Below are 22,866 nucleotides of genomic sequence, written 5' to 3'. Positions count from 1 at the left end.
TAGTTTAAGTAAACATTCTTCCAGCTACCGAGCAAAGGCCCGGCTTCTCTGTCTTTATGCAAGTAATTCATAGCCCTATTGCTATGGAAGTTTTCCGCCCTCGCATCTAGTGTAGACACTTAGAGGCTTGTACACGCACTAACAGTCAGTATAGTCAGTATAGAATAAGATTCTACTCGAAGAGACCTCTCTTTTGGATAACTTAGTTCTTTAAACATAGGATGTTAGATATGATTTGGGATTAGGTTGACTTGACCCTCCAGACTTCTGTCGCCACATGTAGAGCTAAATGTCAAGTCCCCTTCACCCCCTAGTTACACGTCAATTACACGTCATGCTGCTGCGCGCGCATCTCTGCCAAGTATTTCTGCTGACATTGCGAAATTCTTTCATGTAACCACCCTCTTATGACATCACATCTGATGACGTTCTTTCATCACTCCCAGTTACGCCTACTTCAGCTACGTATGTGAAATGTTATCTTTGCTATCAATTGTTACGCCTCTTGCATTGGACTCACTGTAATGCCTATTGTATAAAAGTGAATAATTATCAATAATGTATGTACTTCACTTCCTGAACCTTCGTGGTGATGGAACTTGGAGCAACCGATTATAATCGACCACTGGAATAAAGCCCATTCCGAACCTCTAATACCACGGATTCTGCCTCTTATTTACTGAGCTATTTTATTATGTTTCTGTATCAAATTAAGTCCCGGTAATGAAATTATTTACCACAGTTGGTTGAGTGAGGGCGTTTCTTTGCCACTCTTGGCCTAGCGGTTTGGGGTTGCGCTAATGTAGCTAGTGAATGGCCGCCGTAGCTGGTTGTGTTGTCCCTCCCGCGGTTGAGCGCACTTTCCCTGCCGACGCTCGCTGTCTCCACCGCACTGTGTCACTCCCCATGCGCCCCATTTCTTGCGGCGGCGCTCACCTGCGGTTTATGTTCCGATCTGTGGGGAAATGTTTTGGTCCGTCTTATTATCCTCCCTGAAGTCTCCCAGGGCCTGCAAGCTGGTGTCCGGTTAAGCCTTCTGCGCTCCGGCTACTGTGAGTCTGCGAGTGGAGGGGGCGAGTTTCAAATATGGCCCAGGCGCTCACCGTCTCGCAGTACCGTGGGTTCCCTCGGGCCTCTCGGTGATCGCCTGACCGCGCGGGTGGGCTCTGGTGCTGACGCTCGCTTACCTGGCCTCGCCACGCTGGATTGGCTTGCAATGTCAGAGTTTCATATCCTCACCCACCGCCGCAGTCTATGTCCACCGGCGCTCTCGCCTTTCAGCTCAGCTAGCTCCGGGCGCGACTTCTTCTCGGTTTGTAGATTACCTCCCTGAGTCGCCGTCACTCGGCTGGCGCCATTTTCGATTCCTCAGTCTGGGGCCCGCCCGGCAGTTCCACAGCCATTTTTGTCTGCTGATCACGGCCTGTCGTCTTCGAGGACCTCGCTAATTGTTCTCCTCTCATTACGACGTCTCTCCGGTTATTCTTAGCTTCGAATACGTAGTTGGGCACTGGATAATTGAAGGATTGTGTGCTCGGCCAGCAGAGCCACACTAGTGAGCAGCCATCTTGCAGCTCTGCTCGGCCACGCCCCCCACATATCATCATATCAGCCAAATCACCCCACCACTGAAAACTACTTCCACTACCCTTCTAGGGCCACATTTTCAAGACTATCTGCATCACCTATAATGTTAACAGGAATAGCAGCCCTGCTTACCTAGCCAAAAACGAACCACCCCAGAGGAGCAAGGCCACAGCAAGATCCAGGACATCACTAGATAAGGAAGTGCAAGTAGAGAAAATAGAAGCCAAGCCTCCTCCATGTACACACACAGGATCTGACACAACATCCCAATCGAGATCAGGACAGCTCCTTCTCTCCTGCAATTCGGAAAGAAAATAAAAACACATTTATTCAAAGAGCATTACTACCCTACACAATAGGGATCTGTATGTCACCTGCCCCATTGTAAACACCCACACCGAATCTCAGGGCAACTGCCTGCTTACCAGCTAGATATAGAAGTGCCACTACATATATTTACATACAATACACCCACAGACAAAAGGGCTACACTGCTTCCATCTCACTGTGGATGCCTAATGAATTCTAACTGAGAAGACCATGAGGCAGATGTTTGTGACAATACTTCCCCTATTGCTAGAGAGGAAATAAAGGTTTCCACAAAAGTCTCTGAACAGCCATTGTGAAGGCTACTGCCAATGGGCTCCTGTTCCTCAGTCCAATAAAACAGAACCCCTTTAGTTAGATGGACAATGGGTTAAATATTAGATGAAACATCTTGTATAAAATGATGAAAGGTGGCAAAGCCAATGCAGTATTGCACTTCCTTGACACGTGTGGGTTGGGCCACGCTCACAGGGCCTTCACTTTTCCCTCAGACATGCTGATTCCAGCTGCAGGAACACTAAACCCCAAACATGTGATGCCGCAAGGCGCACTCTTAGTGTGGACTAAACGTTGTCTATAGTCTAAACCTTTCTAACGTGTCTGTGGTGGTGTTGTAGGCCTTAGACAAAAACCCAGGTGCCTCACATGCACCAACAAATTAACAGGAAGAGCCAAGGGTCCGGCTCATTTCTTGGAGCCCTTGCTCGAGCCGAACCCTACATTTTTTTAAATTTCTTTCGCGTGTAGAAGCTTTGACATTGGTAAGTCACATAATAGCACTGCACTGAGAAGTACTTTATTAAAAGTGATAATTTTTAAACATGAGCTCTTAATTTAACAAAGAAGCAAGAGAGTTGTCATGTAAACCCTGTACTGGCCCAGATTTGTATACGGTACCATTCCTAATATAAAGGATTTGTTTTTACCTCGTTGTGCACCTTTCAGCAGTTTTTATGCAGCGTGAACTCAAACGAGATATTTTAGGAGCGCTTGATGTAAGCACCCGATTCATTACACAAGGTCATCATTCATTGTTTATAGGAATGGGGAAATTAAGTGATTTGCCCAGAATCACAGGATTATGAGCTGACGCCGAGATTCGAAGAGGGCTGCACAGGATCAAAGTCGACAACTCTGACGACACATCCAGGGTACAGGGAGGGAGGCAGGAGAAGGCACATGAAAGTTCGGCTCCTTCTGGGTTTGGGGTTCCAGCAAGACCTCTAGCCGAGCCAAAGCCAGGCTGGAGCTTTCAAGAGCTCGCCCACCTCTACTCACAGAAAGGGGAAAGAAGGAGGAAGAGAAAGACTGCGAAAACACCACAACAGGTGCATTGTGTGTTTGGGGGTTGGAGAAGTGAAGGAGATGCAAGGAAGTGTATTCAGGAGAGTGAAAAGAGGTGCTGAAGAGGAAAGATATGCAGATGAATGAGATGTGGCAAGAAAAACAGTGTACATGTCTAACACAGAGTGAACATAACAGGGGTGATTAAGACACTCTGAAGACCACCACCCCTTCCACAGGCCTCAGTAATATTTAATTCCTTGTTTCACAATTGAAACCTTTTCAATAATATTTATTTATAACAAACTTGTTGTTACTGATTTATCTTAAACAGCTAACAACCACTGACAAAGCCAATAGTCCTGTCTGATTTTTGGTGTTTTTCAGTTGTGTTATATAGCTGGGTGCAATAAAAGAAAGTTCAAAGAGGTACCAAAATACCCTCAGGTTGCACACTATGGGAATCACAGAAATATAATTTATCTCTTTAAGGTACAACCTTAATTATATAGGCCACACCTCTTTTAGAGACACCCCCCACTTTTTCATCCCACTTAAGCCCCTGGCAGTTCGCGTCATTTTGATTGCCTTAAGTCTCATTCCCTAGATGATGTTGATACATCTGTTTGCTGCAGACAACGCCTGGGCAGAGATGCCCTGCACTGGTAGTGATACTGACGTTTCTAAATATTTTCATCTTCTCTTTGATAGGGGATGAACAATCTTATCTTTTGCTATGGTTTCAAAACCAGAGGCCTGCAAAATGCACATGGAGCACCCAATACCGCGGTAGGAAGGAGAATGTCCAGACCAGATAGACACAAGTCGCTACCAGGTCACCAGGGGAAGCTCTTTGCCACTTTTTAGATCTGCGCATATCCAGGGTAACCACGCAATACTTGCAGCAGAGTAAAGCGCCAGTCCCCTTTGTTTATTCACTTCCAGGTCTGCCATGTGCTGCATTGTCATAGAGCAACCATTCTTTCCCAAGGCACCTCAGCTAAAGGAATTCCATGATGCAAAAAGACCTATGGCATGAGGTGCCAACAGTGGACCACGGCTATCCGCTCTGTCCAGTCACCCCGAGCAGCTAAGGCTTGGTGCATTTGGAAGGTGACGCCTAAGCCAGTACATGCCTCAAATTTCAAGGAGGAGCCATTATCGATTAACAGGTTCCCCGCTTCCTTCAACACAGATGGAGCAAGATGCGACAGAGTCTGAGCCCGATGGTAGGTCACAGCATTCCAAAGCTCCAGGGGTGGGGAGCAGGGTGCAGAAACCAGAACCCAAGTGAACCAGGAGGCTGCAGAGGAGAGGCATCCTCACTCTCTGAGCTTGCAAGTGCCAGTTACCCCATCAGGTCATCTCTGACACAAGTCTAGTTGTCAGCACCACCAAAAAGTCACAATGCCACACTGCAATCAGCAACAATAGGCCCCTTCTTCTCCTACAGGTCGCTTAGAAGAAAAGGAAAATCTCTGGTTGGGCCTTCACCACACAAATGGTTACCCACTCACCCGGAGTGCCTTCCTCCTCCTAGGACAGACTAGACCACCATTTTGTACTGTGCGGACCCTGGCTTGTGATGTGCACCACTCCCCTCAGACCGCAACATGGTTCACTAAGGGGGCCACCACACAGGGGGATCCACTCCAATGAATCCACTGTATAGGGGGGCTCATTGAGAGGGCAGAGTGCACCACCCACACAGTGTCATCTTGAAGATTTTAGAGGTTCTGGGAAAGAAATATCTTTGGGGTCCCTGTTTGGAACTACTTAGAATGTTCTTCCCCATATTTTACTAATTGTAATATTAAATGCCTAACAATATTAAATTTACATTAAAAGGCATCCTTGGTGTGGTACCGCCTGACTTTTTGCCTTTAGACCGCTTGATTTTGCGGACTTCGTTTTTGCTGGCTTTAGGAGTCTGGGCACTTTACCAGTGTTAAAGTGCATGTGCTCTCTGCTTAAAACATGGTCACATTGGCTTATCCACAATTGGCATATTTGATTTACTTATACGTCCCTAGTAAAGTGCCCTACATGTGCCAAGGGCCTGTAAATTAAATGCTGCTAGTGGGCCTGAACATTTCTCAGGTCTGTCATTGCAGAGCCCGTGTTTGCAGTTTTAAACTGCCATGTCAACCTGGCAAAGTCCACCCTCTTGCCAGGGCCAAACCTTCATTTTTAATACATATAGGTCACACCTAATGTAGGCCTTACTTAGGCAGGATGCAGTGTGTTTAAAAAGTAGGAAATGTACTTTTAGGTTTTACATGACCTAGCAGTGCAAAACTCTTACATTAGTTTTTCACTACTGCAAGGCCTATCTCACCCATTTGTATTACCTTTTTACATCTTAAAAGTGTAATTTTCAGTTAGGAAGAGATTGGACCCCCAAGTTTGATGTCTCTAGAATGACAATTTAAAATCCCAACTTATGGTGAAGGGAGCGTAGGTGAGACTGACGGCCCATCCACATCTTGATGGGTCATCCTGGGCAGGATGGGAGGGGCGTAATGACACTTACACCTGAATTGGCTATGTGCTGGCCCCACACAAAGGGCTGAATACCACCCTGTAATGAGTCTGGAGAGAGTACAGGAAGGGCAGGGATTCTGTGTACTTCAAAGGCCTTCTCTCCAAAGGCACAACTGGGTAGAAGTACTGGAGCTTTGACACCACCAACTCAGCACACTGGACCTGTGGATACTCTATGCGGAAGAAAGACTGCTGTGCTGCTACAAGGACTGCTACTCTGCTGGACTACTTGCCGCCTGAAAGTGAGAAGGACTGAGCCTGAATCTCTCCAACCCAGAACCAGAGTGACTCAAAGGGCGTGTCTGCTTGCCTCTTGTTGGAAGTCTTAGGAACTTCAAAAACTTCATTCCACTCATCACCAGCATCTGACAGTCTTGCCCTGCCGAGGGATGCCAATCCAGTCCTGGACCCTTGGAGGTGGGTCTAACGTGCAGCAACTTCCAAAATCAACTCATCGCTCTCATTGCGCGGCTTGGAACCGGCGCATCACCCTTGAAGCAGACGCATCACCGCCGCTACAAGGCCAGAAGACATCACATCGCTGACAGCACGGTACCTTGAGTTCCTGACGCATCCTCGACCCGCACGGCTCAACAATGACGCATCGCCTCCATCTTGGGGTTCACCGACAACGCATCTCCGACTTGCGTGGCTCGGAACCAACGTATTGCCTACATCCAAAGGAATCGACACAGATTGTGAGAAGTTGGCCTGGTATATGATGCTCACTAGTTAAAGTGATCACCTTGTACCATGCCAAGCAACCCTTATGGTGTGGTTGTAAGTCAACCTTTTCGGACTAGCTGCCCTAGTGGTAGCGTAGGCTAAGCAGTCTTTGAGGCTAAACTCGTGATGCGTGTTAAGCCAGCTGTTTTACCAAATGCAACCCCCTTTTATACCAATGAAAGGACACCACACAGATATATATTCAAAATATATATGTATTTATTCCTCAAAGTAACCCCTAGTCTCTTTATGAGCACAGGAGCACAAATCGTCAAACAAGATTACAGTAGAATACACAGAAGTTGCACTTTATATGGATAGGCCCTGGTGGCCACTCAAACCATATACTAAAATAGTGGTATAAGTACCACGAACAGAAAAGGGAAAAGGCCTAGGGCCTCTAGAATCGCTGGGCCTACAAGGAGCTAACTTCAGTTAGTGACCAGGAGGTCCACGGGTGGCGTGTGCAGAGCAAATAGTCACACGCGTGCTCCCATAGGTTTCAATGGGTGCGTAAAAAGTACAAAGTTACTGCAAAGAGGATCTTCCGGATGGACTAGGAACTCAAGATTTGGAACACAGGCACTAGAGATGTAATACTACACTTGGGCACAGGTGTGCCAGCTTTACCTCACCCACAGGAAGCGGGTGCATAGGCCTCGAAGTGCGTCGGGTTTCTTCTATCTGTTCTGTGGAGCTTGTAGACAAAGATGCTGCAGGCGGTCGGTCCGGGAGAGATGCAGTGGATCCAAGAGTGGATCGGAGATGTTGAAGACCTGTAAGCAGAGGGGACAGTGTTCACAGTCACTAGCCAGTGACCAGCGTGGCACCAGGTGGGTACCAGGCAATGTCGGGTGCAAACAGGAAGAAAGGTGTAGCTTGTCTCTGCAGCCACGTGGTCCCTGGAGGTCGACGACGTCCAGGAGTCTGTTCACGAGCTGTCCCACGCAGGCTCTCGCTTTCGGCGGTGTCGGCGACTTGATCGAAGCAAACAAGCCTTGGCAAAAGCAATTGTTGTGGAAAACGAAATAAGCTGATAGTTCTGACCAGCAAGGTCAGAGGGACTGCTCCTATGGAGGGGAGCAAGGGCCAGTCTGGAGCAACCAGACCAGCGGTGTGTTTCGTAGAGTTCGTCGCCAAGATGGCTACTAGCCAGCGGGCCAGCAACCGGTTAGGCGCGTCGAGTGGCAAAATGCAGAAGGGCCCCACGCAGATCGTGGAGATGCTGGAGGGCTCACCTTTGGTGCAGATGCTGCTCGGGTGTTGGGCTTCTCAGATCCCAAAGCACAACTTGGAGGGAGCCTCGGTTGTTGCACTTGTCAGCTTGTCGTAGTCGTTCCAAGATGGCTGGCTCCACGTGTCTCGGTGCCTCCACGGGTCTCTTCTTTTCAGGGACTGTGGATCGGGCGGTGAGAGGTCTGGAGGTCCAGGTCTTGTCAGTCTCTGGGCCCGGGCTCCGGCGGGAGGCGGCGGCAAAGCAGACGTTGATTCGCTGGATGGTGCTTGCGTTAGCAAGGTGGTCACTCCCTGACCACAGGGGAGATTGGCTTCAGTCCTCTGTGCAGCAGAGCGTCGAAGTTCCCGTCTTCTTCTTAGTGTTAAGTTGATTCCAGGATGTCTGAAGTCTTAGGACACAGCTCCTACCTTTAAGCGGATTCTAGGGGCCGGACTACCTGCTAGGTCCTTCCCTATGGGTGGGACCAGGAAGGGGGGTGGTTACACCCCCAATCCTTTGTCCAGCTCGCCCCAGGCCCGGGACTGGTGCGCCCCAGGACCGGTTTGAACTGGCATATGCACCGAGGCTCCTTGTGAGCCACAGGCATGTCTGGTTTCTTTCAAGCCCTACCTGACCAATACACAAAATCCTGTCTGGGGTGGTGCACGCACCTCCCCTGGCAGGAAACCCTTTGTCCACACCTCCCAAGCTGGAAGGACTCCCAGCAGCAGGAGGGCAGACTTGTGTCTGTGGTGGCAGCATCCATTTTGTGGAGCTGAGGCTATGTCTGATTTTACCCGGGTTTCAGGTACTGTACATGTCGTGTCCCTCTAGAAGGGTGGAATGCTAACCCCGTCGCCAGAATTGGCGAGGGGTTAGTATTCCAATTCGTATGACACCTTACTCGACATGTTTTGATAAAGCCAAACCAAAGATAGCATTGAACCGCGAGGTTCATAATGCACTTAAGAGTATATGGTATGACGATATCTGTAAACAGTAGAAGGAAGTTGTTCCGACCACTGCAGACAGGCTCAGCTCATGCCAGAGCACCATCTCACATGGAACCAAGCACTCTGCCTTCAGGATTGTTAAGGCCTGCCATAGGAGTGACTTATAGGTTACCAGGTGTCCCATTTAAGGTTAGGTATAGGTATACTACACCTAAGTAAGAGGTGATTACACCAACTTACCCCAGCTGAGTGATCAGCCAGTTGTGTCAAATTGTTAGGCCAAGCCTGGGGTGGCATAATACATGCTTCAGCCCTTGGCAGGCCTTGGGTACACCAATGCCCTGGGTACCTAGTGTACACTGGTACAGGGGCTGACAGGGTGATCCACTTCCAATTGGTTATGCACCTAGGGTGCATAGTTTTAATTTAGTAGAGAGAACAGCAGGCTGGGGGTCTGATTGGCAGGCCCACAGCCTCAATATGTCAAAAACCAGTGAAGCAAAAAGCAAAAATTTGGGGTGACCATAGGATAGCAGACCCTACTCTCCTACACAGATGCATCGCCTCCTCTGGCTTCACGCACTTGGTCTTTGTCGGCAACGCAACAAGGTACATTTCAGCAAGATAAGGTTGGTCCCAGTAGCTGACCCGCGCTTCATCGCGGTCAGCCTGAAGGTTTGGATTCGACCCAGCGTAATGCAACCAGATGGCCTCAGTTGACACTTCATGCTTTTAAGCACTATATTTCAAGATATTCTTCAAAAATTCATAACTCCGGGTTTTTTCTTATTGGATTTTTGTCATTTTCATCTTATTTTATTAAATAAATTAAGCTCTATTTTTCTAACTAGGTGTGGTATCCTTTTGAATGGCGTTTCCACTGTTTTACTGTTTGACATGTTTGCCAGATACTTTACACATTGCTACTGAAGTTAAGCCTGGCTGCCCTGTGCCAAGCTACCAGAGGGTGAGCACAGGTTAATTTATGTGTATCTGATTTACCCAGACTTGGATTGTGGTTCCTTCTTGGACACGGCGCATACCTCTGCCAATCAGAAACCTACTTCCTAACAAAGATAAAACGGAGAAATAAACTGACGTAAGTTAGAGAGAAAGTAGAGTTTCTCAGGGGGCCCCTTGGAAGTTGAAGGCCCTGGCTTTGCCCACTTTGTCGATCTCTTATTCGTCTCTCCGTGACCCACAGACACTAAATCAGTGGAGGGCCAAAGCAGAAGGAGTAATTTGTAATAATGAAAGATAGGTACTAATAAGCAAGTAGTCACATAGCTGGTAATGTATAAAATAGGATGAAAGTTTATTATAAAAGATAAGTTCAAGTTACAAGTAGTTAAGTTGGTAAATGCATAGCTCCACCAGGAGCAGCCTCCTGCTGCTCAGCCTACTCTCTCCAACTAATCTCCCAAAGCATACATAAACATTCTATGACATCAGACTCACACTCTGAGCAGTAGGGAACTAGGAACCAAGGAGAGGATGCATGGCAATAAGTCAAGATACCACACAGTTCCTACCTACATCGACAAAAGGCACAAATGTCTTCACTACTCTTCCGCTAGAACACACTCCTCACGTATGGAGGGGAGTGCCAGGATAGCAGGGTGACCGAGGCAGCTGTGGGAGCTCTATTAAGGGTTGTCTGCAATGGAGCACAATTTGAACAGGATGATTCTCAATTAAATGCCCTGAAAGGCATTATGTCTCGCAGCATCTCATTACTTTATCTGCCCCTCTCTTATTAGCAAGAGCATCAACTCCTCTTCAGGGCTTTCCTATGGAGCGTCTGGGGTTCCTTCTCACTAAGAAAAGTATGCTGTTACATCCAGCCAAATACAATTGTTTAATCTGAAGCATCAAGAAGTATATCAAGAAGTATTAATAGAAATAACTTTCAGAGCCCCGTTCGTACAGAAATAAAAGCTTTGGCAAGGCCATTCTGCAGGGAAAATTGCCTTGTAACTGCAACAGCTGGAAATACAGGGCACCAATGGAACAGTCCCCTTGAGGCAGAAACAGAAAGCATGTGACAATTTTGTACACACAAAATAAATAAAAATACATTCCACTTGCTTTGCAGGAAAAGAGCAAGGAAAGCAGATCAGGCCTGAGGTAGTGTTAAGTTCTCACACTGAAATGTACAGACACAGAGCCGTTAACATATATTAAGGCCTGTCATATATATATAATGGCACCGTCAGAGTTATTACACTGAACTACACAGGCCATGTTAAGATATATGAAGGCCTGGGATATATATTAACATTACTAAAACACACTAAGTATGCTACTGTCACACAAGTGTTGTAAAGGGCTACTTACCACCTAGTGGTGGCCACAGAAAGTTTTATGGAAGGGTACAAATGACCAGGTATACAATACAATATGCGCCAGGAACCAGACGTATAGCCCTGGTGGATCTTCATCATTGAGAGTGGTGTTCATTCACCATTAAATGAGTCCGAATAAGATCATAAAGTCTTGAAGAGCTTAGGCAAAGTTGTTCTTTGGCACCTGCAGGGAAAATTGCCTTGGAACTGCAACAGCTGGACATATAGGGCTGCAGGCTTAATATCTAGATCAAGGTTTCCCGAACTATAGGTCGCGACCCACTGGTGGGTCACAAGCCAATTTTTGGTTGGTCGGCAAAGTCCTGCCAATAAATAAAGATGCCTTTAAATTTTGTATTACTTGTGTCACATATACTGCGTTTCAAAGACAGAGGTGACATGTCAGGCTATGTCTTCTGCTGCTTATTTTTTAACACATAAACTGGAGTTTATGAGCGCCTCTCACTTAGCAGTCAGAAAAGAACAAGCATTTACAATGCAATAGGTCTCGCAATTGCGAGAATTTAAACTATTGGCATTGCAAATGGCAACACCTTTTATAATATTAAAAGACATTGTCATTTACAATACCAATAGGTTAAACCTCGGCAAAAGCAAGACCTATTGTATTGTTGAGTGCGGTGTCCCTAAAGACAGCATGCAAATTTTTTTTTTTTTTAAAAGTGAAAGAACGTCACCATTGTGCTTGAGTGCTGTGGGGATAGGAGGCAGCCACTTTTAAAGAAGAGCGGCATAGCGCTCTATCCAAAAAGCGGCCGCCATTTTCCTGTGTGGACGTGCTGCAAATACAAACAAGTTTAAAAAACGAAATAGCAGCGCAGTGCGCGTAGTCACACCAGCAGTCACACACCAGGCTGGAAGTCACAGCCCTTTAGTCCCCTATCCCCTGCGCGTCAGTGGCAGCACCTGGTTTAAATGGTGGGGAGTGGTAAAACACCCACCTCCTCCACGCCCCAAAACACGTCACTATCCAGGGTGGGTCTTTGTTCCGATCTCTGCTCTCCACTCAATCGGCATAAGTCGCGGTGGACCGGGGTGGGGATCGGAAGTGCAGAGTGCAAAGAAGTTCGAAATTACAGGTAAAAGTGGATTAAAATCTTTCCTAACAAGTTTAAAAAACGAAATAGCAGCGCAGTGCGAGTAGTCACACCAGCAGTCACACACCAGGCTGGAAGACACAGCCCTTTAGTCCCCTATCCGCTGCACGTCAGTGGCAGCACCTGGTTTAAATGTGGGAAGCGGTAAAACACCCGCCTCCTTCATGCCCCAAAATACATCACTAGCGAGGGTTGGTCTTTGTTCCGGTCCCCGCGTTTCACTCAATCGGCAACAGCCGCGGTGGACCGGGGTGGGGACCGGAAGTACAGAGTGCAAAGAAGTGCGAAATTACAGGTAAAAGTGGATTAAAAGCTTTCCTAACAAGTTAAAAAAACCGAAATAGCAGCGCAGTGGGCGTAGTCACACCAGCAGTCACACACCAGGCTGGAAGTCACAGCCCTTTAGTCCCCTATCTGCTGCACGTCAGTGGCAGCACCTGATTTAAATGGTGGGGAGCGGTAAAACACCCGCCTCCTCCACGCCCTAAAATACGTCACTAGCGAGGGTGGGTCTTTGTTCTGGTCTCCGCCCTCCAGTCAATCGGCAACAGCCACGGTGGACCGGGGTCGGGACCGGAAGTGCAATGTGCAAAGAAGTGCGAAATTACAGGTTAAAGTGGATCAAAAGCTTCCCTAACAAGTTTAAACAAGATTACCTCCCCCAGATCACTAGGTGTTCTTTCTTGTCGGCAATGACGACCACCATAGCACTGTCCGTTCGCAGGTATCCTGTTCTTTTAATTTGTGGGCGGAAGGTCGGGTGTTTTAAAACCGTGCGAAATAAATTAAAAATTCTGCTCAAAAGACGACCCCGCTACCTCATGCATAGGGAAAGAAAGGGGTCATGTAGACATGACCCCTTTCTTTCCCTATGCATGAGGTAGCGGGAGAGACAACAGAGATCTGCTACAGCAGAGGTACGGCGGCATAGAAACATTGACGTGCAGTGGATTTTTATCCCGACCTCTTCTCATGCACACGACTTACTTCATCAAGTATCCTGGCCCCGAGGATTTACTTAGTGTCCTGTAGCACCCGGCATGCATGCCAGTAATGTGAGGAAGTCGGTGTTTTAAAGGGAAAACGTGTTCAGGTGGTTCTAATCTGTGATCAGCCCGGCGGAGCGTGGCGCGCACGCGCTTGGGGGCGGGGGAGCAAATCCTTTGAAGTGCTCCCAAAAAGCGGAGTGCATGGTGGCACCAAGCGCGTGATTGTGCGCGTGCTAGCAATGCAATCCGCTTTTTTGGGAGCACTTTTAAAAGCCCCTATAGTCTCGCTTTGCGATCGCTTACGCGATAGCAAGGAGAGACCTAAAAATAAAGTGAATTATGTGACAACCTTTCTGAGATGCATGAAATGTAAAAGGAAAGCTGGAGGATGTTATTATTTTCTTAACATAACAAAATGTTAATGAACTGTACACATTGGCCACTTAGGAAAGCAGAACGAAGCACATTTTTTGTTGTAATTCTGAAGTGTAATGGAAACAAAGATTTTAATAGAATCAAAATAAATCAGGACACTTTACTTAGTGATAAACAATTAATAAACTGAAACCCGATTTCTACACTATCATTTGTGTGCAATATAGTTTTATCTATAAAACTGTAGGTCTGTGCAAATTCAGTGACCATTTCAATGGAAAATGTGCTGTCTGCAAATAACAATGCGCTACCACACGATGCTATATTACATTTAAAAAAATGCTTGCATCATTTCAATTAAAGTTACATTGGTCGCGAAAGTTTGTTATACTAAAAAGTGGGTTGTGGTTCTAAAACGTTTTGGAAGCACTGATCTATATTATGAACCATCTACAGAGAACTAATACGGTTACAGTCTTGTGGTCTTTCACATGGCTAGTAAAAGTCGTTTTCCATTGCTAGTTATATTCTCCTACTCATGCTCCTAATGAAGTCCATTCAGGAAATACTCATTTAAAATGTGAAATATAATTCCCATAATGTCTTCTACACTCTATCAATTTACTGTTTCTACCACCACATCATTTCTGCTGGTACAATTTATTGGAAGCTAGAGCTCCCCTCTGTGGTAAAATCTGTCCTTATTATACTTATTACCCAAATACAAACTATACTATTAGTAATCTGGCAACATTTAATCTTTTCTTGATACCCAAATAAAGCATAATTACAAAATGTATCAATTGTCTTCTGCTTCCTTTTTGGAGGGAAAGTAAGTGACATTCCTCCAGGGTGTTTTCACTTGAATTTACAAACTGACATGAAGCTCTTTGTCCTTGTTGAGTCCATAAGGTTGTCTCGTTTGTAGCCTAATGATATACTTACACTCTAGTTGTCTCAATTTGAGCGTGCGATTGCCTCCTCTCCCACTCTTTTCTACCATATCAATCACATAGTATTTGATAGTTTCCCAACTGTCTTGATGTTCATTCATATAGTGTTTTGCTCTGGCATGTGAGGGGTCTTTGTTTTTCATTGCTCCTAAGTGCTTCAAATAGCTCTACCAATGTTCTTAAATCCACATTTACATTCCTGCATATTGGGATTCACAGTTTAACCTTTTACCATTTATGGCAGATTTTCCGTCTTTATCTTGGAATGTTTTGACATTCTTCCCAATTTTGCAATCCTTGCATGATCTACACTTGGTGTACCCCATCAATGTTTTCTCTAGCGAAGTAGGATCCTTCTTTATATTGAAGTGGTTCCTCACAAGTTTGTCTTTCAGGGATGGACCCCTTCGAAATGTAATATTTGTTGACCTAACTACTTTCGGTCCAATGTCTGGGTCTTTCTGTATTAAATGCCAATATTTCTGGAAAATTTGTCTATTTCCATTTTTTTTCTTACTGTATGTCAAAATTAGCTTTTTTTTCGCCATCTGAAATTGTTTTTTCTTTTGATAGAGATCAGGATTTCATCCCTTGTTTTTTCATGAGATAATTTTAAGCCTCTTTGAATGTCAAAATGTCAATAGCCCTGTGATGAAAATGTGTTTCATCTCTTTATTTCTCTATTCTATATCTTTTTTGTTGGAGGAATTCCTTTTCCTTCTCAAAAATTCTCCATATGGAATGCTACGTAGTAGTAGACCCATGCAGGATACTATTCATAGAAGTTTGTTTCCTATATAATGTGGTCTCCAAATGTCCCTCCCTTACATAAGGTGTTAGGTCAAGTAGGTTCACCAATTCCTTCCTAGTTGTGCATGTAAACTTCAAGCCAATTTGATTATCATTGAGACCTTGGAAATACGTATTGAATGTTTCCTCTGTTCCAATCCAAATGATAAACAAGTAATCAATATAGCTAGTCTACAATATTATCTTTTCCAAGACGTGCTCCTTCTTTTCAACCAACGCTATTGTCTTTTCCCACCACCCCATGATGAGATTTGCGTAGTTTGGTGAAAATTAGATGTCCATAGTAGTCCCATATACTTGTTTGTATACCTCATTGTTGAAAAGAAAAATATTATTCATTAGGCATAGCTCAATCATATCCATAAGCATTCTTGAGTGTTCTAGTTCCTCTAAGTAATAGTCACAAACATTGCATCTGGTATCATTTCTGAATGAAGTATATAAGGCCACCACATCAACTGTAACAAGTAGATATTCCTGATGCCAAGTTGAATTTGACCAAATGCATAAAAGTTTGCCAGTATATTTAATATATGAACATAGATTTTTCACCAAATAGTGATCTACATATCTTGACACATTTTCATACAGAGAGTCACATTCTGACACAATTTGCCTTTCCGGGGGGGGGGGGGGGTTAATAAAGCTTTTATGAACCTTTGGTAAGAGGTAAATTGTTGTTATCACAGGATTCTCCTTCCTTAGGAATTTCACATCATTATCACTGATTACTAGCTTCTGACGCCAGACTTTCAGGTTTTTGTGTGAATCCTTTATTACTTCTACTATTGGATTTTTAGTCAGCGACACATAATTTGTGACATCCTTTAGTTGTCTGCTTCTTTAATGTAATCAATTGTATTTACAATGACTGACATACTGTCTCCCTTATCAGCTGGCTTGATTATAATCGATGTATTATCTTGTAAGATTTGATGACTTGTCTTCTTTTGAGAATATATTTTCTTTTATTGTTTTTATTATTGTTCTGCTTTTTCAAATGTTCTAACTCATTTGCTACTAGGTCATGGAAGACATCAATTTTATTTTCTGGTGGGAGGACTGGACAGAACTGTGATTTTCTTTGAAGTCCTTATACTTATGTTTGTTAGTATCAGTTGCACAATTCTGTAAGACTTGGCTCTCAGTCATAGACTTTGTTTGATTCTGTCAGTAGTTCGTATAGCTTGATAATCGGAATTTGATCAATAGTGAGGCTCCCAATTTGTTTTTGTTGCGTGCAATTGACTTTGTTCATTTTTATTTGCATATGTCTTTGTCAATTTTAATTTGTGTATGAATTTACTTATTAGCATCTTTCCAGTCCCAGTCATTACTCCCTGAGGTTATGTTAAGGGATTTTGTAGAGCGCTTGATTCCCCCACAGGCGTCTTGGCACTAGCAGAAAGGACCGTAGTGAAAGTGAAACCCTGGAAGGCAGGATCAGCCGGACCTAAAAAGCCAGGTTTTCAGAGCTTTCCTAAAAGCCAACAAATTTGGCATGGATTTAATAACGCGGGGAGTTTGTTCCAGGCTTTAGAGGCACCCACCACGAAACCCCTACCGCCACAGGAGCCGCGCCTATACCTGGGAACTCGCACAAGCTTAGCCGAGGCGGATCTCAGCGCCCTAGAAGGCAGATACCACCGGAAACTGTTTATAAGAAACTCAGGGCCTTGATTATGCAGAGCAGAGAGCCTTAAAAAACACTCTCTGTTTGACCGGATGACAATGTTGCTTCTTGAGTTGGCCACAGAGTGAAATCAAGGAATTTTGAATAAAATCCTGGGCACCGCATTCTTTAATATCTGTAATTTATTTAACACCTGCTGGAGGGCGTTTAGGTACAGGCCATTAGCGTAGTCAATTTTTGACATAACTAAAGAGGTGACTACTAAGTTAAACCAGATTGGTCGCACACTGCTACACCTACCAGTCGTGTTCCCCCAATGAAAATGGTCCCTGAAGGTCAGCGTCGGCGGATACACCTATGCTCGAGTGTGAATGCAAGTATGCGTGGCGTGTGCCATCCCGGGACACGTGTTTCGAGGTAGTTGCCTCTCGTCAGCAGGGAGTAGGAAAATGTGTCGTTATCAGGTCTAGTACCTCTCGTAGCGCGCAGGTGCGTAACCATGAGTCCGTCGACTCCACCGGCTCAAGGGAGCCTGAATATAAAGTTAAACCAGATTGGTCGCACACTGCTACACCATTTTCATTGGGGGAACACGCCTGGTAGGTGTAGCAGTGTGCGACCAATCTGGTTTAACTTTATATTCAGGCTCCCTTGAGCCGGTGGAGTCGACGGACTCATGGTTACGCACCTGCGCGCTACGAGAGGTACTAGACCTGATACGATTTTAGCAGCTTACACAGCAACCCCACACATTTTCCTACTCCCTGCTGACGAGAGGCAACTACCTCGAAACACGTGTCCAGGGATGGCACACGCCACGCATACTTGCATTCACACTCGAGCATAGGTGTATCCGCTGACGCTGACCTTCAGGGACCATTTTCATTGGGGGAACACGCCTGGTAGGTGTAGCAGTGTGCGACCAATCTGGTTTAACTTTATATTCAGGCTCCCTTGAGCCGGTGGAGTCGACGGACTCATGGTTACGCACCTGCGCGCTACGAGAGGTACTAGACCTGATACGATTTTAGCAGCTTACACAGCAACCCCACACATTTTCCTACTCCCTGCTGACGAGAGGCAACTACCTCGAAACACGTGTCCAGGGATGGCACACGCCACGCATACTTGCATTCACACTCGAGCATAGGTGTATCCGCCGACGCTGACCTTCAGGGACCATTTTCATTGGGGGAACACGCCTGGTAGGTGTAGCAGTGTGCGACCAATCTGGTTTAAAGAGGTGACTACTGTTTTCTGTAGGTTGCTAGGAATAAAGGGGAGAATTATTTTAATTACTCTCGGGTATAAAAAGCAGCAGAAGTGACAGCTTTAACCTGATCTAACAAGGAGAGCGAATCATTGATTACACCCAAGGTTTTTACTTTCCTGATTGGAAGCCCTCACCCGAGAGAAAAGCATCCAATTGCTTTCTAACACATATGTATTTTCTTTTTTTTGTATTGATTTGTCCTCCTTTAGCTCTTCTACTATTTCCTCTAAACCACACTAACCCTCCCGAAAGCCCTCATCATACCAACCATAGGGTGATTGCAGAACCTGAAAGAGGACAAGGGAGGTTTGGAGGACTGATTCTAGAAGTCCCTGATTCAGAGTAAAGAAGGTTACCAGTATTACTAGCCTCACCTCTTCATCAAGTCATCACTGTCGCAGTCCTTACTCCATGATGAAATACTAACCATAAACATCTGTTAAATGTTTCAAAACTTAATGCACACAGGGCATGGAACAAGCTCCATCACTTCTATAAATACCTTGTTCATGCAGTGGAACACTAACAGAAAATAATCATGGCATCTCAAAACCGACCACCCTTGCTGGATCTAAATGATAATGACAAACAAATGTATGAGTGGATACCCAGGATGCTGCTTAGCATATTTCTGAAATAGGAATGCTCTTGGTCTCTGTCCATAAATGCATCATACCTGTAGGTAATTTACCAGAAAGAGACAACCCTGACATTTTGTAAGATGTCAAAAATACTAATTTGTGTCAACAGTTTATACTAGAGGTTGAACAAATGATCTTTGTCATTTGCTCCAAGTGTGGCTATTAAAGAACAAAAAGAACCCGTATAAACAAAATATATTAGTTGTGTCCAGCTTGGATCCAGAGAATGCTTGTTAACTCTTACTGGGTAAATTGGCTTAGAAAGAAAATAGGTAGAATAATCTATTATTCTAAACAAAATCTAGAACCAAATTTATGTATGAAGAGAAAGGCCAAATTAGAGTAACTTTATCTCAAAGTTTTTTTTAGGTATGGCTCCTATTTAAAAAAAATTGTAACTGATTTTTATGTAGCGCGAACTAGACCCGAAGGTATTAGAGCGCTTTACACAAGCACCAGTTAAATTACATGAGGACACATACATTTTTTGCGCGTCCCGAGATCCGAACCCGGTTCCCCAGCTCAGAGGTTGACCGCCCTAGACGAGGCTACATCTGCTCCCCACTATATCACTAAACAAACAGAATAAACCACTTGTGTCTTACCTACTTCTAAGATGACAATTGATAGCTCAATATAAAAAAATACATTCTGTAAATAACCAGTCTTTGGCACATGTGTGCATGTCGCGCCAATAAAGCATTATTTAATTGCATTGTAACTACAGCACGTCTCCCGTTAACGGCGGAGAGACAGACATAAACAATAAATTTGTCTACTCTGCTAAACAGCCGTCTATTAAGCAAGCGGTGCAATTGGCACGCGGCGAGCCTAGGGAGAAGAGCGCGCTGAGCGCGTGACCGCTGATGCGCTGAAGAGCCCCCCTCGCTCTGGCTCAACCTACGGCGCTGTCAGCCGCGGTAAGCCACCCGGGCTTTATCTGTGCTACAAGCGCGTCACGTCCTGCATCTCCTCCATCCCGCACTCCAGCTGCTTTTCTCCGGGCCTTTGGGCCCAGACTCTATCACCTCCGTAGGGTCCTCCTGTGCGCTGCAGGTCTCGGGTTTATCTCCTGCCTGGCCTGACCGTTTCTTCGCCTGCACTCTCCACCCATGGCCTGCGCCAGCGGCCAGGAGGCTAGGATTGAGGTGAGTGTGGCTCCTCTGCTCGGGGGCATGTCTACCGTTGTGCGGGGGCGGGGCTGCGCTGTCCCTGTGGTTCCGCATCCTCTGTACCGCGGACTTTAGGCCCCCGTCTCTGACCTCGCACATTGGAATTAACTCTCCTATCAGCAGTCAAAGGCTCTGATTGCGAGTTCGTCCAGTCCGTCTTTTCTTAGTAGCTCGTGAGATTTTACTAGGTATCCGTTTACCCGCGGTAGCTCCCCTACGTACTTTTCAGTTTATTAAATGTGAAGTTTTGCTTGACTGACTTAATATAGCTACACCGAAATTGAAATGTGTGTATTCTCAGATCTCATAAGCTAATGTTTGGACAAAATAGTTGACTTTCCAAAATATATTTTAAGTTGGTATTTAAGCGATAAAGCGTGTAACATTTGTGGAGAGTTATTAGTAATCTAATTGTATTGGTGCCACAGGCTATGCAGTTACGGGTACTGTGCATTACCCATGGAAAAGAATTTCAGATTGACAAAGACCCCCCCTCCCCCTTTTTTTTAACATTGCTTCTTCCAACCCTGTCTGACGCACTGATGTGATCATTGCTAGCAACCCTGCACATAGTTGATCACTGCTGGTAATCTTGTATAGGATGCCACTAATGTTATCTTATTTTCTGTGGTCATTTTAACACTAACAATATTAGTAGGTTGGTATGATTTTCATTGATTACAAGTTCTTATTACAGAAAAGGTTGGAGACCCCTTGCTCTGCTATTTATCTACTTTCACATTAACGATACCTTAGGGTACGTTATTTATCGAGTGTGATAAATAGTGTCTATTCTGGGTTCTTGGGGAATTACAGGTGGATTTCGGAACTTAACACTCTAAAATCTGCATGGTACAGTTAATAGTTAACACTTTTCCCCTGTTCACTTTAGACAGGCATGACCTATTGAAATATAAGGAAGAGTGAGATTTTTAACGTACCCAGTAATTACGGGGGGGTCTGATTATGAGTTGGTTGTTGTTTTTATTTATTTATTAATTGAATTTATTGAGCGCGACAGCTACCCATGAGGGTTTCCCGGCGCTAAGAGACAGATCAACAACATCAGGCAGAAGATTTAGAGATCAAAGAGCCAGGTTTTCACCGCTCTGCGAAATCGCATATGACAGTTTTCCATCCGAATGGCCAAAGGAAGTGAGTTCCACAGTCTGGGTCCTAAGTTCGCAAAGGAACCACCGCCCATTCTGGTGAGTTTAAACTTTGGTACATTGAAGAGATGATGGGATGAGGAACGAAGTGAGCGAGCAGGAAGGTAGGGGCTGACAAGGGCCTGAAGATAGAGGGAAGCTGATCCGATTTTGATCTTATGCATAAAGCTCAAAGCTTTAAACTTTATACGATTTTCAACACGAAGCCAGTGCAGCTCTCTCAGGCGTTCTGTAATATGGTCACGTTTCCGACAGCCATAGAGAAGCCGAGCTGCGGCATTTTGTACCAGCTGAAGGCGCCGTGTGACGGCCTTGGTAGACCCCAGGTAGAGCACGTTGCCGTAATCTAATCTCGAGGTTATCAAGGCATTCACAACAGATCTCTGGGTGTTTTTGGGGAGTATCCAAAAGATTTTACGTAGCCATCGTAGGATGGTAAAACAGGTGGCTGCGACTTTGTTGACCTGATCTTTCATGGATAGTCCTCTGTCGATAATTACTCCCAGGTTTCGCACTTGTTCAGATGGAGTTGGTAGGGGACCCATGGTAGTAGGCCAATGTCTTAGGTTCCCGAGGTCGGGTTTATTACCAAGGACCTCAGTCTTTCCGCCATTTAATTTGAGTAAATTGCAGTTCATCCATCCAGATATTTTGCTGAGTCCTGCTTGCAAAGGGGAAGGAACCATGGGATCAATTTGAGATAGTGAAAAAACAATTTGTGAATCATCAGCGTAAGAGTAAAGGTTTAGACCAAAACATTGTGCAACATAAGCCAAAGGTGTGACATATAAATTAAAAAGAAGAGGACTAAGGATTGACCCCTGGGGTACACCATGGGGGGATGAGTAGCTCTTTGAGGAAGATGACTTGGAAAAGATTTGAAAGGTACGGTCAGACAAAAAGGATGCGATCCAGTCCAAGGCTTTATTGCCAATGCCGATGGCAGCGAGGGATTTGAGAAGGATACTGTGTAACACAGTATCAAAAGCTGCGCTGAGATCAAGTAGGATCAGCGCAACTGTTTCTCCTCGATCCAGGAGCAAGCGCAGCTTGTCTGTAACGCCCAAAAGGGTCGTCTCCGTAGAGAAGCCGGGGCGAAATCCAGACTGGGATGGATGCAAAAGGCTATTGTCTGTTACAAATTTTAAGAGATGAACATGCATGTGTCGTTCCAAAATTTTCGAAAATGCCGGTAGTAAAGAGATGGGACGGTAGTTGGCGGTCACCTTAGGATCCGCCAGCGGCTTTTTCAAGAGCGGGGTGACCATAGCATGCTTCCAACAACTGGGAATGGTTGCAGTATCAAGCAAGTGATTTAACATTTTGCAAATAGTGGAAAGATGTGAAGAATTCAGAGAGCGTAGTATCGGGGCGGGCAAAGGTTCCAGCGGGGATCCTGACTTGACTTTGCTCAATGTTTCTGAGAGAGTTTCCGTGCAGAGATCAGGCCAGGACAACAGTTGAGGCGAAGATGACACCAACGAGTTGACGGCCTCTTCCCTAGTCTGAGGAGAAGTCGCGGAAACATTTAAGTTGCTTTGAGCAAAAATGTCCTGATGTATATTCGTAATTTTGGAAATAAAGTACTGGGCAAGCTCATCGCATTTCGTGTTGGATAACTGGGGAGGTGTTGCCGTGGTCTGTGAACCAGCAAGCTCCTTCACCACGTTTGTGAGAAGTTGGCCTGATGTATGATGTCACTAGTTCTAGTGTACACCTTATATCAGTCCAAACAACCCTTATGGTGATTG

At 45.3% G+C, this 22,866-nt stretch overlaps 1 protein-coding gene across 4 annotated transcripts in view; it reads left to right on the top strand.

Moving 5' to 3' along the window:
• The first annotated feature begins 19,695 nt into the window (after positions 1 to 19,695).
• TMEM266 (transmembrane protein 266) overlaps positions 19,696 to 22,866 on the top strand; it is a 628,375-nt gene continuing 625,204 nt past the window's right edge. For all 4 annotated transcript variants that reach the window (XM_085643695.1, XM_085643694.1, XM_085643696.1 and 1 more), the window contains exon 1: positions 19,696 to 19,922. The gene's annotated coding sequence lies outside the window, so the exon portion shown is untranslated. The remainder of the gene's footprint in view (positions 19,923 to 22,866) is intronic.

Source organism: Triturus cristatus, chromosome 3_1, assembly GCF_964204655.1.
Source record: "Triturus cristatus chromosome 3_1, aTriCri1.1, whole genome shotgun sequence".
NCBI classification, from domain to species: Eukaryota; Metazoa; Chordata; class Amphibia; order Caudata; family Salamandridae; genus Triturus; species Triturus cristatus.
This window is presented reverse-complemented; position numbering and strand designations above follow the sequence as displayed.